Source organism: Oncorhynchus mykiss, chromosome 5, assembly GCF_013265735.2.
Source record: "Oncorhynchus mykiss isolate Arlee chromosome 5, USDA_OmykA_1.1, whole genome shotgun sequence".
NCBI lineage: Eukaryota > Metazoa > Chordata > Actinopteri > Salmoniformes > Salmonidae > Oncorhynchus > Oncorhynchus mykiss.
The window spans coordinates 86,167,109-86,185,375 of record NC_048569.1 but is presented as its reverse complement, the minus strand read 5'-3'; the positions used below and the strand labels follow the sequence as shown (position 1 = coordinate 86,185,375).

At 43.6% G+C, this 18,267-nt stretch overlaps 1 protein-coding gene across 1 annotated transcript in view; it reads left to right on the top strand.

The window, feature by feature from the left end:
* Window positions 1–10,924: 10,924 nt before the first annotated feature.
* The window catches only part of LOC110524724 (leptin receptor), an 87,259-nt gene continuing 79,916 nt past the window's right edge, over window positions 10,925–18,267 (top strand). Inside the window, exon 1 of the mRNA XM_021604608.2 lies at window positions 10,925–11,161. The gene's annotated coding sequence lies outside the window, so the exon portion shown is untranslated. The remainder of the gene's footprint in view (window positions 11,162–18,267) is intronic.

Genomic DNA, 18,267 nt, shown 5'->3' with positions numbered 1-18,267 from the left:
TAGAGTGACATCTTATTTGTCACGACGACTTAATGTCATGACAACCTACACCATCGAGCAAGATTCTAATCTAATAGGTTGCATTCTGAGTTTCTGTCCTGCAACCTATGCATACACCCGCTTGCGCATGCTTTCACGTACGAATGAACGCACAAACACCACACACACACACACACACACACACACACACACACACACACACACACACACACACACACACACACACACACACACACAGACACACAGACACACACACACGTACAGACACACACAGAGACAGACAAACACACACATACACTCACAGCTGCAGGTAATCACATATTAGAGCGGATGAGGCTCTGTGCCAGTGTGGATGTGTAGTAGGGGAGGTACTAAGGGACATTACAGTAGTCATAAAGGATTCTTACGCACGCAGAGAGAACAAAAATATGAGGTTAAGTCTGACACTGATCTATAGCATCTTGATCTAATGATGATCCATGGTGACCAAGGACGTCATTAGACAATGCCGGAGCACACTGCGCAGTCTTATGGATATTAACATTATCAGAGCCTGCGTAAGTCATTTAGAGAAATCCTCAGGCAAGGGAAAGAGGCCCTGTGTGAAGGTTGTGTAAGCCTGTGTATTGCATCAGTCCTGGTGCCAGGATAAAGTGACTAAGGGGGCAGTTGAAATCATCAAGGGGATACATTTTGGTGGGCTCTTGCCTTGGAATTATATTGAATTCTGCTTACTTCAGACTATACCACAATTAACATAAAGTTCAAATGCAGAGACTCCGAGACCATGGATAGAGTGCTTATGAAGTAGCCTATCTCCGCTGCTCTGTATTATCACAATGGACAGCTCACACAAAAACAAAAATACTGAAGATCAGCTTAGCTTAAAATACCGACACAACTGTGCATGCGGTACCAACTAGGCTTAGTAAACAAAGTATCAGATGGATAAAGGCTGCCTAGTCACTTTACCCCTACCTAGAGTGCACTCCAACAGTATTGGGACACTGACCATTTTCGTTGTTGTTTTGGCTCTGTACTGCAGCACTTTGGATTTGACAATAACAATGAGGTTAAAGTGCACATTGTCAGCTTTAATTTGAGGGTATTTTCATCCATATTGGGTGAATCGTTGAGATTCACAGCATTTTTTGTACAGCACTTTTTGTATATAGTCCCTCCATTTTAGGGGGCCAAAAGTATTGGGACAAATGAATTTGTATGTGTATTAAAGTAGTCGAAGGTGGTGTATTCGGTCCCATATTCCTAGCACACAATGATTATGGATTGGGTCTCTTGTTGGATGCATTTGCTGATGAGTTTTGTTTGTGTTTCAGATCATTTTGTGCCCAATAAAAATGAATGTATGTATTGTGTCAGTTTGGAATCCCTTTTATTGTAAGAATAAACTATGTTTCTAAACATTTCTACATTAATGTGGATGCTACCATGATTACAGATAATCCTGAATGAATTGTGAATAATGATGAGTGAGAAAGTTAGACGCACAAATATTTACAGCTGGCTAAGAAGCTAACTAAACTCTGTAGTGGTGGGGCATAAAGCTGAGTGGAGCAGCGGTCTAAGGCACTGCATCTCAGTGCTATGATTGAGGCATCACTACAGATCCTGGTTCGATTCCAGGCTGGATCATAACCGGCCATGATTGGGAGTCCCGTAGGGCGGTGCACAATTGGCCCAGTGTCGTCCGGGTTAGGGTTTGGCCGGGGTAGGCTGTCATTGTAAATAAGAATTTGTTCCCAACTGACTTTCCAAAATAAAAAAGGCCAATCCGTGTCCTCTCCTTCACTGTCTGTCCAAATGTTCCTAGTTGAGTCCCTGGTGTTGTTACACATTGCAAAGATGATTTCTTAGTCTAAAGACATAATATCTCCACTGAGCGATGAGATGAGAGGAGCAGAGGGCATAAGAACTCCTGCTGGATCCCATCTTATGCGGCTCAGTCCATCTCCACAGGTAGCAATGCGTTTGTGAGAGAGAGAGCGCATCTCAAGCTAACAAGGCTAAACAGGCACAGGTGTTTGGACTTACCTCACTGCATGGTTTTGCATTTAAAAATGGTTTTGCACAATCTGTCCATTGACTTTACTCCGTCAGTAGCTTGAATAACGTTTTGCAAAAAAGAAAATCAGAGTGAATCCACACATAAAAGAATTGGGCCAGTACAAAGCCTGGGTTGTGGTCTAGTGGTATCACTCCTGGACAGTCGCATTCAGAAAGTATTCAGAACCCTTGACTTATCCCACATTTTGTTTTGTTACAGCCTTAATATAACATTTATTCAATAAAAACAAAATCCTCATCGATCTACACACAATACCCGATCTACACACAATACCCGATAATGACAAAGCAAAAACAGGTTTTTAGAAATTTGGGCATATTTATAAAATAAACACCTTATATACATAAGAACAAAAAGATGGCGCCGGAGGGGATGACTGCCGTTTTCTGGGCTCTTAACCAACCGCGCTATTTTGTTTGGTTTTTGTTAAGGGAATTTTTATCTATAATGACTAATCATGTATACATTTCAATCAGGATGTACTAATCAGAATACAATTATGGTACTGTATATGTACTAATCAAAATACTAAATATTACTGTATATGTATGGATTTTCTTATCTGATCCCAGTACTGAAGTGAATGTGGTCAGGAGTTTAGTAACAATGACAGTCTGTTCATTGGTACAAATGAATCAGACTGGCTAGAATGCTTTTCTACACAAGAAACCCTTGACTCGTAAATTGTATTAAATTGGTAGGGAGACGGATGTGGGAAGGCTTGAGACACAGCCTTGGTACTGGAACGGAGGTGTGTGAACGTGGGCAAAAGTTGGAACAATGACGGTCTGTTCCTTTGTACAAATGAATGAACTATCTCCAGATGGCAGGGACGGACTATCTCCAGACTGTCTAGAATGCTTATCTACACTGACTGACCTTGGCTCTAGGCGAGGAGGGAAGGCTTGAGATCTATAGAGCCTTTCTACCAGTGTCAAGAAGAGACGGAACATTTAGAAAACGCTGACGTCATTTTCAGTTTATAACCTGTGGTAAAATGTGTATGAAGCAGTACTCTCTTGAATTAAAGGCTGTTACCTGACTTTTAAGAGTCAGGGGCTCTGTCCATTCTTATAAAATATAGGGTCTTACAAACCCTTCGAATGCATTGACAGAGTGTTTAATTTTGATTGGGAATTAAAACAGAGGAATTTAGAATTCCTTCAACAGTTTTTTGCATTGTTTGTAGCTTATTTTGTACATAATGTTGCTGCTACCGTCTCTTATGACCGAAAATAGATTCTGGACATCAGAACAGTGATTACTCACCTTGAACTGGACAAATAATTTTTCTTTAACGAGTCAGACGAGAGGGATTTACTCCAGACACCCGAACAGGCCCTCATCCCCTTCAATCACATGAGACGGAGGTTTCGCGGAAGGAGATCGGGGTGCCTTGTGAGGATCCGGCGACGAGTGGCTATCTGATCTGCCTTTTCCATTGGTACTATTGGCCAACGTACAATCACTAGATAATAAAGTGGACAAACTACAATCACATATATCCTACAAACGGGACAATTAAAACTGTAATATCTTATGTTTAACCAAGTCATGGCTGAACGACGACATGAATAACATACAGCCAGCAAGTTATACACTGTATATGCAGGATAGAACAGCAGCCTCTGATACGCCCAATTTTTCAGTTTTTGATTTGTTAAAAAAGTTTGAAATATCCAATAAATGTCGTTCCACTTCATGATTGTGTCCCACTTGTTGTTGATTCTTCACAAAAAAATACAGTTTTATATCTTTATGTTTGAAGCCTGAAATGTGGCAAAAGGTCGCAAAGTTCAAGGGGGCCGAATACTTTCGCAAGGCACTGTACATGTACGTATTACCTCAATTACCTCGACGAACCGGTGCCCCCGCACATTGACTCTGTACCAGTACCCCCTGTATATAGCCTCGCTATTGTTATTTTACTGCTGCTCTTTAATTATTTGTTACTTTTATTTCTTTTTTTAGGTATTTTTCTTAAAACTGCATTGTATGCTTAGGGCTTGTAAGTAAGCATTTCACTGTAAGGCTAAACTACTCCTGTTGTATTCCGCGCATGTGACAAATAACATTTGATTTACATTTATTTCATCCTCTTTGCTATGAGACTCGAAATTGAGCTCAGGTGCATCCTGTTTCCATTGATCATCCTTGAGATGTTTCTACAACTTGAATGGGTTCCACCTGTGGTAAATTCAATTGATTGGGCATGATTTTGAAAGGCACACACCTGGCTATATAAGATCCCACAGTTGACAATGCATGTCAGAGCAAAAACCAATTGTCCGCAGATCTCAGAGACAGGATTTTGTCAAGGCACAGATCTGGGGAAGGGTACCAAAATATTTCTGCAGCATTGAAGATCCCCAAGAACACAGTGGCCTCCATCATTCTTAAATTGAAGAAGTTTGGAGCCACTAAGACTCTTCCTAGAGCAGGCCGACCGGCCAAACTGAGCAATTGGGGGAGAAGGGCTTTGTTCAGGGAAGTGACCAAAAACCTGATGGTCACTCTGACAGAGCAACAGAGTTCCTCTGTGGAGATGGGAGAACCTTCCAGAAGAACAACCATCTCTACAGCACTCCTCAGTAGAAGGCACATGACAGCCCACTTGGAGTTTGCCAAAAGGCACCTAAAGGACTCTTAGACCATGCGAAACAAGATCCTCTGAACTGATGCAACCATGGTTGAACACTTTAGCCTGAATGCCAAGCGTCACTTCTGGAAGAAACCTTCCCTACGGTGAAGTGTGGTGGCAGCATTATGCTGAGGGGATGTTTTTCAGCGACAGGGACTGAGAGACTATTCAGGATTGAGGGAAAGATGAACGGAGCAAAGTACAGAGAGATCCTTGATGAAAACCTGCTCCAGAGTGCTCAGCACCTCAGACTGAGGCGAAGGTTCACCTTCCAACAGGACAACGACCCTAAGCACACAGCCAGGACAATGCAGGAGTGGCTTCAGGACAAGTCTCAGAATGTCCTTCATTGGCCCAGCCAGAGCCCAGACTTGAACCTGATCAAACGTCTCAGGAGAGACGTGAAAATAGCTGTGCAGCGACGCTCCAGCCTGACAGAGCTTGATCTGCAGAGAAGAATCGGACAATCTCCCCAAATACAGGTGTGCCAAGCTTGTAGCGTCTTACCCAAGAACACTCGAAGCTATAAATGCTGCCAAAGGTGCTTCAACATAGTACTGAGTAAAGGGTCTGAATACTTATGTAAATGCGAAATTTCAGTTTTTTAAATATGCAAATATTTCTAAAAACCTGTTTTTGCTTTGTCATTATTGCGTATTGTGAGTAGATTGATGAGGGGTGGGGGGTGGGGTGGGGGGGGTAACAATTGAAGGTGGAAAAAGTCAAGGGGTCTGAATACTTTCTGAATGCACTGTATGCTGCTCCCCACCGGAGACTGTGGTTCAATCACTGCATCAATCAGTGTTGTGCATGTGACTGGGGTAAAATGAAGTCTCAGACCCTGCCTGAGTTTTTCCCCTGCATTACCTCCTTTCACGGTTGGCTCTGTTAATATTTTGATTATTTGCTTTGATTATTATTTTTTCAGAGAATACAGGTGAGTTTGTGTGTGTCAGAGACAGAGAGTAAGTGGGAAGGGAAACGACTGTCAACATGCTCTCAAGTGGCCTGAACATTTTCAATGGATCATTTCAGTTTCACCCTGTCCTTTCCCTCTGTTTGCTGTGAAGCAACTATTTCCACTCACCATCTGACACTTTGTACTTAATTTTCTATGTCCATTGTTCTCTTTCCTGGACATTTGGTCTCCTCCGATAGCCCCTCATCCTTGAACATGAAAAGTAACTACTGCTAATGGTCACCAGAGCTACAATGAACTACTAATGCAACGCTTAGTAATTAATTCACAGTGGTACACTTCATTCTGTGTACAGAGTAAACACATTTAAAACCATATCCAGTCAATGAAGTGTCTTATTATATGGATATAATTATACATTATGTGTTTGGAAGCAGAAGAGCACTTTGGTGAGCTGTGGTGGAGTTTCTTGGCTGTGTAAGTACTCTATGGTTGGATTCTTCTACGCATCTGGCCGCTCCCTGCGTGGCTATTTTCCCATCATAACCACGTCCCCGACTGCTCAGTAAATGATGATTCAAATCCACCAGCATCATAAAGCCTCTATGTGGACACGTGTGCAGGCCATTAGGGACTTTATGAGTGCAGAAATCACAGTCATGGAAATTACATTCTCAAGGTTGTTTGTAAATGGTCTTTTAATGACAGCATTTAATAGCATAGTACCAGAGAACTCTGAATGGTGGCGAAAACAAGATTTTGATAGAATGATAGGGTCGTATTGACGTATTTGCATACCTCCAGAATCCATTTAGTCTAGTATTTTAGGACATATACTGATGTAGGATCTTAATTTGAGCCAGTTTCCTACAGCAGGAAAATAATCCTGCAGAGACAGGAAATGTGAATTATTATGTGGATTCTAATCAATGGCCATTTTTGTAGGGGTTGATCAATCTGAAATTTCAAAATGGAAATTACAAACTTCAAAAGCCTTTTTAAACCTAAAATACAATCAAAGTTATCCTGCAACAGGGTGTTCAAATTAAGATCCTACATGTATTGCATGGTACTTGAGTACATTATGTATTCGTACTTTGAAGGAAAGACATTATGTATTCGTATTCGTACTTCGAAGGAAAGATTTGGCTAAACAGGGTGTTGTGTACTTTAAAAAAAAAACAACATCCAAGTCCTACGTGATTGTAATATGCTTTTGCTTTTGTATAAGAGTTATTTTGTTCTCTGCTCGTTCTTCTAAATCAGACAGCAGTGTTAATCTCAACCATCCCATAGTTAAAGTGCCTCCCCTAAACCCTCCAATGCAATTAACAACTGTTACTGTTATGGGTTTCAACTTCTTATTTATTAATTCAGCTCAGAACACTAAGTTAGAATATTGTAAAGTTGGCCTCCCGAGTGGCGCAGTGATCTAAGGCACTGCATCGCAGTACTAACTGTGCCACTGGAGATTCTGGGTTCAAGTCCAGGCTCTGTCGCAGCTGGCTGCACCCGGGAGGCCCATGCGGCGGGGCACAATTGGTTTGGGGAGGGTTTGGCCGGCAGGGATATCCTTGTCTCATCGCGCACTAGTGACTCCTGTGTCCGGCCGGGCGCAGTGCACGCTGACGCGGTCGCCAGGTGTACAGTGTTTCCTCTGACACATTGGTGCGGCTGGCTTCCGGGTTGGATGGGCACTGTGTCAAGAAGCTGTGCGGTTGGGTTGTGTTTTCGAAGGACGCATGGCTCTCGACCTTTGCTTCTCCCGAGTCTGTACGGGAGTTGCAGCAAAGAAACAAGACTATAACTACTACCAATTTGGGGAGAAACAAAGAGTTGAAAAAAAACCCAAAATTTAAATATTATAAAGTTATAGAGCCATTGCTAGACTAGTCTTGGGCACCAAACACTTCCTTTCCAAGCTCTGTGCCGGACGTAAAGTGTTCAACCAGCACTAATTGGGCGCAGAGGTCTAAGGCACTGCATCTCAGCACACAATTGGCCCAGCGTCGTCCGGGTTTGACCAGGGTATGCCGTCATTGTAAATAAGAATTTGTTCTTAACTGACTTGCCTAGTTAAATAAAAAAATGTGCTGCCATTACTGCTGCTAGTACTACTACTACTAGCTCTGGTAGCTCAGAGTACTAAGTTTGAACATTAGAAGGTTTTAGAGTCAACTTCATTCATTTTTGATGATCATTAACCAGTTTAATGTAACTATATGGAATCTACATAATCCCCAAAAGTAATTATTTATCAAGAGAGGCCCATAACCAATAAGTAATAATGCTGTATACACAAAGAAAGATTAAAATCTCACCTTTCTGGTAAAAATTCCTTATAACTGTAAAATATATATTTGTGTGTTTAGTATTACAGAAAAAGGTCTCACTTGATCAAAATGTCTGCCCCCATTGCTGTGAACGTCTCACAGAGCTCTAGTGTGGCTTCCTGAACTTGTTAGAAACTTGCCTTTCATCTCATATTCATCTTGTCCGTCTACTTTATGACAAACAGAAAGTATTTATTTCTTAAAATCTATGTATTATTTTATATGAATGTCTATAAATGGCTCTCTGAATGTGCGACTGTGATGAAACCACTCTCCCCTTCCACGCTACAATGTAACGATTGCAGATATGTACTTTGTCAGTGGCTCTAGGGTTCAGCCAGGAGTTGATGGACAGTCGGAAGAGCGAAGGAAATTGTAGGAGGGACATCCCAGCTGGTTGCAGATTTCACATCCTACACAGGCTCAGAAAATAAATCAAATCAAATCACTTTTTATTTGTCACATACACGTTTAGCAAATATTGTTGTGGGTGCAGCGAAATGCTTGTGTTTCTAGCTCCAACAGTGAAGTAATATCTAACAATTCACAATAATACACACAACCTAAAAGTAAAATAATGGAATTAAGGAATATATAAATATGAGGATGAGCAATGTCAGAGTGTCATAGATTAAAATACAGTAGAATAGAATACAGCATATATATATGAGATGAATAAAGCAAACATTTGTAAACATTATTAAAGTGAGTAGTGTTCCATTATTCAAGTTGCCAGTGATTTCAAGTCTATGTACATGGGGCAGCAGCCTCTAAGGTGCAGGGTTATGTAACCGGGTGGAAACCGTCTGATGGCCTTGAGATAGAAGCTGTTTTTCAGTATCCGTGGGAACCAGGGCTATCACTCAATGCAAGCCATTTCAATCTACAGTGTCCACAGATCAATTTATATGCTAAAATGTTGGTCCGAAACCGGTACCAGAACCACGCAGGTCCCCCAAATGGGACTTTACATCTAAGAGGTTTTCAACTCAGCATCTTGAATCAAATCACTCTCACCTGAGCAAAGGCCTATGGTCATTTAATTAAATTTAATAGATAAGTGTGTGTCGTGAGAGACTACAGATAATTTAATTGAATTTGTTATTGACATTGTGGAGGTTTTTGTCTGCTTGAACTAGAGTCTTTTCTTCCCTGCTCTGCCACTGAGGACTTTTTGATTTGATTTGCTCATGATTCAGCTCTCCCTGCTTCTAACATAGAATTGGCACTCGGGCAGATTGAGACACAGTACTTCTGAGAACCCAGTCAATTAAACACTCCTGTCTGAAGTGTGTCTGTTAGAAATGGTTGAGCCTGGTTGTTGGGAAGTAGGGACTAGACAAGAGCATGTCTAGGATCTGAACCGTGACCTTCCACAGGGAAAAAAAACATCTTGACCAAGAGGGAATTTACTCTTGGGCCAAGGGTGACACTGATTTTTAAGTGACAGGCTACCTCACCCCGAGACCATGAGCCTGACTCATGTCTGCTAAATCTACGGGGATGTTGTTAGTGTGTTGTTGTAAACATTCTGACCATCCTGTCGTCTCTCTCTCTCTCGGCATGATGGTCCTTAGTGTCCAAACTCTCCGGTTTGGAAACATGAACCATTTTATAACCATGTTTGTGACCGTAACCTGCCATAGCATCTCTTCCAGTAAGATTGGTCTGCGGTTTACAGGGAATTCATGAATGATAAACTTATGATTCAGAACCTAAAATGTGAAAGTGATAATTGGAAAATGCTGCTGCTGCAGGTCCAAGACCAAGTGTACTGCAGCTAGATACCTTCCTGGAAGCCTAAGAATAGGAGGGCACACATTGGCTGGTAGTCTGTTCACAGGCATGGCACAGGATTAGAGGAGTTACATCTGCCAAGAAGGAAAATAACAATAATAAATGGCATTAACAGTAATAGTCACTTTCATAGAAGTTTATCGGAAATTGGCTCATGATTTTCTTTTGCCACAATTCTCAAATAAAATGAACAGCTGTTAGTGGAACCTTTTTCTGTTATTGGGGATGTTTGGTTATGACTGATTTAGATTTGAAGAACTTTAAGTACAGTGCCGTTACTGTATGTTGTCCTACTGTCGGAACTTTTATCTTCTCTGAATTAAATAAATAAACTGAAGTATATTAACTTGTGAAACATTTTCAGCATCATTTTATTATTTTAATGTACAATATCATTTTTATTGAGAAAGGTAGGGACTACTATGGGATAGCCTGAACACTACTGCAGTACTGTACATATCCTGGGACCAAGTTAATGCAATTATGCTGTTATACTTCTTGTAAATAAGTAACAAGACAATAATAAAACAATGTATTATATAAATAAAACTGTATCCCCAGGTCTCAGGGCAGAGGGTGTTGTTTGCAGTCATTGCCTGGCCCCCCTGGTACTGGAGAGGTGAGCTGAGTTTAACAGGGCTCTGGGCCAGCAACAGATGTCTGTTGAAGTCTCTACAGATGACACTGTTGTTACTGTGATCACTCTCCCAATAGGACAGAGGAGTGTTAGGGCTCACCACCAACCACCCACCCTGAACTCCCTTACACAACCCCCCTATCTATCCATCACACTCTCATATGAGCCAAGGTAGGGTGGGGTAGGGTGGGGAGAGGGCAGTAGCAGCCAAGGTACTAGGTTGCTAAGCTGGCACGTTTGCCATTCTGATCAACTGTAGGGGGGTTGTCTGTGTGTGTGTGTGTGTGTGTGTGTGTGTGTGTGTGTGTGTGTGTGTGTGTGTGAGAGAGAGAGCTGGCTTTCAGTCACCATTAAATCCCCCCCCCCCCCCCCCCCCCCCCAGCCCCTCCTGGCATGCCAGTGTCAGTGCAGATGATTGGTGTGTATTCCTGTCCCTCTCTCCCAGAATAACTGTACGTTTGCCCAGCAACCTGCGAGGATGTGTTCAAAAACAGAACTACACACATGTTGTACTACACACCTGTTTACTACACGCCTTTTAGGCCGTAGACAAAACTTCCCAAACATCTCCTGCTCTGGGACATATCTTCCTTCACTCTCAGCTGGCTGTCCTGAATATCAATACTACTCAACATCTATCTTACTCTCCAGACTCGTCAAGCCTGTCTATTTGTCCACTGGCCGGACTGTGTGAAGACCCTGGCTCTGTGAAGACAGTGGCTCTGTGAAGATCCTGACTAAGCAGTTGGTGAGTAGCAAACCGAGGCCTCAGAATGTGCTGTGTCATACGATTGTTTTTATTTTATTTGACATTGTTATATCTGAGACAAAATAGCACCTGCTTTAGTAACTAAGCTAGTAACTGCTGATTGGTTGATCCAGGGACAATATGTACTGGACAAAAATATAAACGCAATATGCAACAATTTCAATTTTTTTACTGAATTATAGTTAATTTAAGGAAATCAGTCAATTGAAAGAAATTCATTAGATCCTAATCTATGGATTTTACATAACTGGGCAGGGGCACAGCCAGGGGTGGGCTTGGGAGCCAGGCCCAGCCAATCAGAATGAGTTTTTCCCCATAAAAAGGGCTTTATTACAGACAGAAATACACCTCAGTTTCATCAGCTGTCTGGGTGGCTGGTCTCAGATGATCCCTCAGGTGAAGAAGTCGTATGTGGAGGTCCTGGGTTGTAATGGTTACACGTGGTCTGCAGTTTGAGGCTGGTTGGTAGTACTGCCAAATTTTCTAAAATTACTTGGTAGAGAAATTAACAATAAATTCTCAAGGTCTGGTGGACATTCCTTCAGTCAGCATGCCAATTGCACACTCCCTCAAAACTTGAGACATATGTGGCATTGTTTTCTGTGACAAAACTGCACATTTTAGAGTGGCCTTTTATTGTCCCCAACACAAGGTGCACCTGTGTAATGATCATGCTGTTTAATCAGCTTCTTGATGGATTATCTTGGCAAAGGAGAAACGCTCACTAACAGGGATGTGAACAAATGTGTGCACAAAACTTGAGAGAAATAAGCTTTTTGTGCATATGGACAATGTTTCGGATCTTTTATTTCAGCTCATGGAACATGGGACCAACACTTTACATTATATGTATATTTATATTTTTGTTCTGTAAAAATAAGGACGATCCGCAAACTTGTACTACTTGATAAAATTAGGACTTGTGACATTAGAACAGTAGAAACAGGGAGGGAAAACCTCTCCACTGATACAGAAACAGAACAGCCGGGGTAAAGGTAAATATAACACAGATTCATTAGGATGGCGGAACCATGAGACGGGCCAAATCAACCTGATACCTTGATAGGAAGAGAGAGAATACAGAGAGGAGAGAGAGAAGAAGTGGAGGAGAGGAAGAGAGAATACGGAGAGGAGAGAGAGAAGAAGTGGAGAAGAGAAAGAGAGAATACAGAGAGGAGAGAGAGAAGAAGTGGAGGAGAGAAAGAGATTGAATACAGAGAGGAGCGAGAGAAGAAGTGGAGGAGAGGAAGAGAGAATACAGAGAAGAGAGAGAGAAGAAGTGGAGGAGAGAAAGAGAGAATACGGAGAGGAGAGAGAGAAGAAGTGGAGGAGAGGAAGAGAGAATACAGCGAAGAGAGAGAGAAGAAGTGGAGGAGAGAAAGAGAGAATACGGAGAGGAGAGAGAGAAGAAGTGGAGGAGAGGAAGAGAGAATACAGAGAGGAGAGAGAGAAGAGGTGGAGGAGAGGAAGAGAGAATACGGAGAGGAGAGAGAGAATGAGCAGATGAAAGAGAAGGAGGTATCAGTAGTGAAGAGAGAAATGGAAGAGAGAAATACTGGCAGGCAGAGAGAAATACTGGCAGGCAGAGAGAAATACATGCAGGCAGAGAGTAATACTGGCAGGCAGAGAGAAATACTGGCAGGCAGAGAGAAATACATGCAGGCAGAGAGTAATACTGGCAGGCAGAGAGAAATACTGGCAGGCAGAGAGAAATACTGGCAGGCAGAGAGTAATACTGGCAGGCAGAGAGAAATACTGGCAGGCAGAGAGAAATACTGGCAGGCAGAGAGAAATACTGGCAGGCAGAGAGAAATACTGGCAGGCAGAGAGAAATACTGGCAGGCAGAGAGTAATACTGGCAGGCAGAGAGTAATACTGGCAGGCAGAGAGAAATACTGGCAGGCAGAGAGAAATACTGGCAGGCAGAGAGAAATACTGGCAGGCAGAGAGAAATACTGGCAGGCAGAGAGTAATACTGGCAGGCAGAGAGAAATACTGGCAGGCAGAGAGAAATAGAGAGTGAATCTGCTCCTTTGTTTTGACTTAAATTAATCAATAAGATGTCAACAAATCGATGTTGCTGCCTATGTTTGCAGTCATGTTTTCTAAACTCAGCTGACCTCTCCAACACTAGGGGGTACAGTCTAGGGCCAACACTGCAAACAAGTCCCTGGGAAGAGCTGTCTCAGTGGGCAGCTCATATGGGCAGCCATGTCCCAATTATCTCTCCATCCTATTGTTCTCACTTATTCACTTCCCTTCATTGATTTGAAAGGAAATGACTGGTATGAGAAATATGGTGGAAACCCCCACTAACACTTGCCTTTTCGATTTGTGGAAAGTAGTGAACGAGCGCAAACCTCAGGAGACAGGAGCTATATACACCCATAACCACTAGCAATTAGCACTGGAGTTCAACACTCACCACCACCAGCCCAGGGACTCACCACTCAACACCACCAGCCCCCGGCACAGGGACTCATCACTCAACACCACCATCCCAGGGACTCAACACTCAACACCACCATCCCAGGGACTCAACACTCATCACCACCAGTCCCCAGCCCAGGGTCTCAAGACTCATCACCATGGCATTAGTAACTAATGACAACTAAGGACCGTTAATGAAGTCATGGTCTCAGCCTGTCCGTATGGTGTTGTTGTTACTGTGGCGGTCTGCCAGCCACCACTGTTGTTGTTTTTGTTGATGCTCCGCAGAACTGGCCAATCACAAATTACAGGAAGACTCATGGTAATTTATTCTAATGGTCAATTAGTTGAATACTGAATCATGCAATATCCTCTGTCTGTCTTTCCCCCTTCCCTCTCCACCACTCTCTCCCTCAACCCCCCTATCCCTCCATCCATGACTGTCTCCATCCATGTCTGTCTGTCTGTCTGTCTGTCTTTCCCCCTTCCCTCTCCACCACTTTCTCCCTCAACCCCCCTATCCCTCCATCCATGACTGTCTCCATCCATGTCTGTCTGTCTGTCTGTCTGTCTGTCTTTCCCCCTTCCCTCTCCACCACTTTCTCCCTCAACCCCACTATCCCTCCATCCATGTCTGTCTCTATCCATGTCTGTCTCTATCCATGTCTGTCTGTCTGTCTGTCTGTCTGTCTGTCTGTCTGTCTGTCTGTCTGTCTGTCTGTCTGTCTGTCTGTCTGTCTGTCTGTCTGTCTGTCTGTCTGTCTGTCTGGCTCGCTCGCTCTCTCTCTCTCTCTCTCTCCCTCCATCACACCCCTGCTCTGTGAGAGGGCTTCAGCTTCAGTGTTAAGTCAGTACAGCTCTGGTTGTTGAGAGGGTTTGGTAGTCATGAGGTTGCATTAATGATGCTCTACAGGGGGTAATGGCCACATTGCTAAGTACACCATAGCCATTTCAAATCAAATGTTATTTGTCACATGCTTTGTAAACAATAGGTGTAGACTAACAGTGAAATGCTTACTTACGGGCCTTTCCCAACAATGCATAGCGAAAGAAAAGAGAAATAGTAGAAATAATAGAAAAATAATAACACAAGGAATAAATACACATATACAGGGAGTACCAGTACCGAATCCGTGTCACCAAAAACACTCACAAACCTTTACAGATGCACAATCGAGAGCATCCTGTCGGGCTGTATCACCGCCTGGTACGGCAACTGCTCCGCCCACAACCGTAAGGCTCTCCAGAAGGTAGTGAGGTCTGCACAACGCATCACCGGGTGCAAACTACCTGCCCTCCAGGACACCTACACCACCCGATGTCACAGGAAGGCCAAGAAGATCATCAAGGACAACAACCACCCGAGCCACTGCCTGTTCACCCCGTTATCATCCAGAAGGCGAGGTCAGTACAGGCGCATCAAAGCTTGGACCGAGAGACTGAAAAACAGCTTCTATCTCAAGGCCATCAGACTGTTAAACAGCCATCACAAACATTGATGAAATCGATTTATCACTAGCCACTTTATATAATGCTTACATACCCTACATTACTCATCTCATACAGTGCCTTGCGAAAGTATTCGGCCCCCTTGAACTTTGCGACCTTTTGCCACATTTCAGGCTTCAAACATAAAGATATAAAACTGTATTTTTTTGTGAAGAATCAACAACAAGTGGGACACAATCATGAAGTGGAACGACATTTATTGGATATTTCAAACTTTTTAACAAATCAAAAACTGAAAAATTGGGCGTGCAAAATGATTCAGCCGCCTTAAGTTAATACTTTGTAGCGCCACCTTTTGCTTCGATTACAGCTGTAAGTCGCTTGGGGTATGTCTCTATCAGTTTTGCACATCGAGAGACTGACTTTTTTTCCCATTCCTCCTTGTAAAACAGCTCGAGCTCAGTGAGGTTGGATGGAGAGCATTTGTGAACAGCAGTTTTCAGTTCTTTCCACAGATTCTCGATTTGATTCAGGTCTGGACTTTGACTTGGCCATTCTAACACCTGGATATGTTTATTTTTGAACCATTCCATTGTAGATTTAGCTTTATGTTTTGCATCATTGTCTTGTTGGAAGACAAATCTCCGTCCCAGTCTCAGGTCTTTTGCAGACTCCATCAGGTTTTCTTCCAGAATGGTCCTGTATTTGGCTCCATCCATCTTCCCATCAATTTTAACCATCTTCCCTGTCCCTGCTGAAGAAAAGCAGGCCCAAACCATGATGCTGCCACCACCATGTTTGACAGTGGGGGTGGTGTGTTCAGCTGTGTTGCTTTTACGCCAAACATAACGTTTTGCATTGTTGCCAAAAAGTTCAATTTTGGTTTCATCTGACCAGAGCACCTTCTTCCACATGTTTGGTGTGTCTCCCAGGTGGCTTGTGGCAAACTTTAAACAACACTTTTTATGGATATCTTTAAGAAATGGCTTTCTTCTTGCCACTCTTCCATAATGGTCAGATTTGTGCAATATACGACTGATTGTTGTCCTATGGACAGAGTCTCCCACCTCAGCTGTAGATCTCTGCAGTTCATCCAGAGTGATCATGGGCCTCTTGGCTCCATCTCTGATCAGTCTTCTCCTTGTATGAGCTGAATGTTTAGAGGGACGGCCAGGTCTTGGTAGATTTGCAGTGGTCTGATACTCCTTCCATTTCAATATTATCGCTTGCACAGTGCTCCTTGGGATGTTTAAAGCTTGGGAAATATTTTTGTATCCAAATCCGGCTTTAAACTTCTTCACAACAGTATCTCGGACCTGCCTGGTGTGTTCCTTGTTCTTCATGATGCTCTCTGCGCTTTTAACGGACCTCTGAGACTATCACAGTGCAGTTCGAACTACTAATCTTGAAAATTACTCTCTCCAGAAATAAGTCTCTCACTGTTGCCGCCTGCTACCGACCTCCCTCAGCTCCCAGCTGTGCCCTGGACACCATTTGTGAATTGATCGCCCCCCATCTAGCTTCAGAGTTTGTTCTGTTAGGTGACCTAAACTGGGATATGCTTAACACCCCGGCAGTCCTACAATCTAAGCTAGATGCCCTCAATCTCACACAAATCATCAAGGAACCCACCAGGTACAACCCTAACTCTGTAAACAAGGGCACCCTCATAGACGTCATCCTGACCAACTGGCCCTCCAAATACACCTCCGCTGTCTTCAACCAGGATCTCAGCGATCATTGCCTCATTGCCTGTATCCGCTACGGAGCCGCAGTCAAACGACCACCCCTCATCACTGTCAAACGCTCCCTAAAACACTTCTGTGAGCAGGCCTTTCTAATCGACCTGGCCCGGGTATCCTGGAAGGACATTGACCTCATCCCGTCAGTTGAGGATGCCTGGTCATTCTTTAAAAGTAACTTCCTCACCATTTTAGATAAGCATGCTCCGTTCAAAAAATGCAGAACTAAGAACAGATACAGCCCTTGGTTCACCCCAGACCTGACTGCCCTCGACCAGCACAAAAACATCCTGTGGCGGACTGCAATAGCATCGAATAGTCCCCGTGATATGCAACTGTTCAGGGAAGTCCGGAACCAATACACGCAGTCAGTCAGGAAAGCTAAGGCCAGCTTCTTCAGGCAGAAGTTTGCATCCTGTAGCTCCAACTCCAAAAAGTTCTGGGACACTGTGAAGTCAATGGAGAACAAGAGCACCTCCTCCCAGCTGCCCACTGCACTGAGGCTAGGTAACACGGTCACCACCGATAAATCCATGATTATCGAAAACTTCAATAAGCATTTCTCAACGGCTGGCCATGCCTTCCGCCTGGCTACTTCAACCTCGGCCAACAGCCCCACCCCCCCCGCTGCTCCTCGCCCAAGCCTCCCCAGCTTCTCCTTTACCCAAATCCAGATAGCAGATGTTCTGAAAGAGCTGCAAAACCTGGACCCGTACAAATCAGCTGGGCTTGACAATCTGGACCCTCTATTTCTGAAACTATCCGCCACCATTGTCGCAACCCCTATTACCAGCCTGTTCAACCTCTCTTTCATATCGTCTGAGATCCCCAAGGATTGGAAAGCTGCCGCAGTCATCCCCCTCTTCAAAGGGGGAGACACCCTGGACCCAAACTGTTACAGACCTATATCCATCCTGCCCTGCCTATCTAAGGTCTTCGAAAGCCAAGTCAACAAACAGGTCACTGACCATCTCGAATCCCACTGTACCTTCTCCGCTGTGCAATCTGGTTTCCGAGCCGGTCACGGGTGCACCTCAGCCACACTCAAGGTACTAAACGATATCATAACCGCCATCGATAAAAGACAGTACTGTGCAGCCGTCTTCATCGACCTTGCCAAGGCTTTCGACTCTGTCAATCACCATATTCTTATCGGCAGACTCAGTAGCCTCGGTTTTTCGGATGACTGCCTTGCCTGGTTCACCAATTACTTTGCAGACAGAGTTCAGTGTGTCAAATCAGAGGGCATGCTGTCCGGTCCTCTGGCAGTCTCTATGGGGGTGCCACAGGGTTCAATTCTCGGGCCGACTCTTTTCTCTGTATACATCAATGATGTTGCTCTTGCTGCGGGCGATTCCCTGATCCACCTCTACGCAGACGACACCATTCTATATACTTTCGGCCCGTCATTGGACACTGTGCTATCTAACCTCCAAACAAGCTTCAATGCCATACAACACTCCT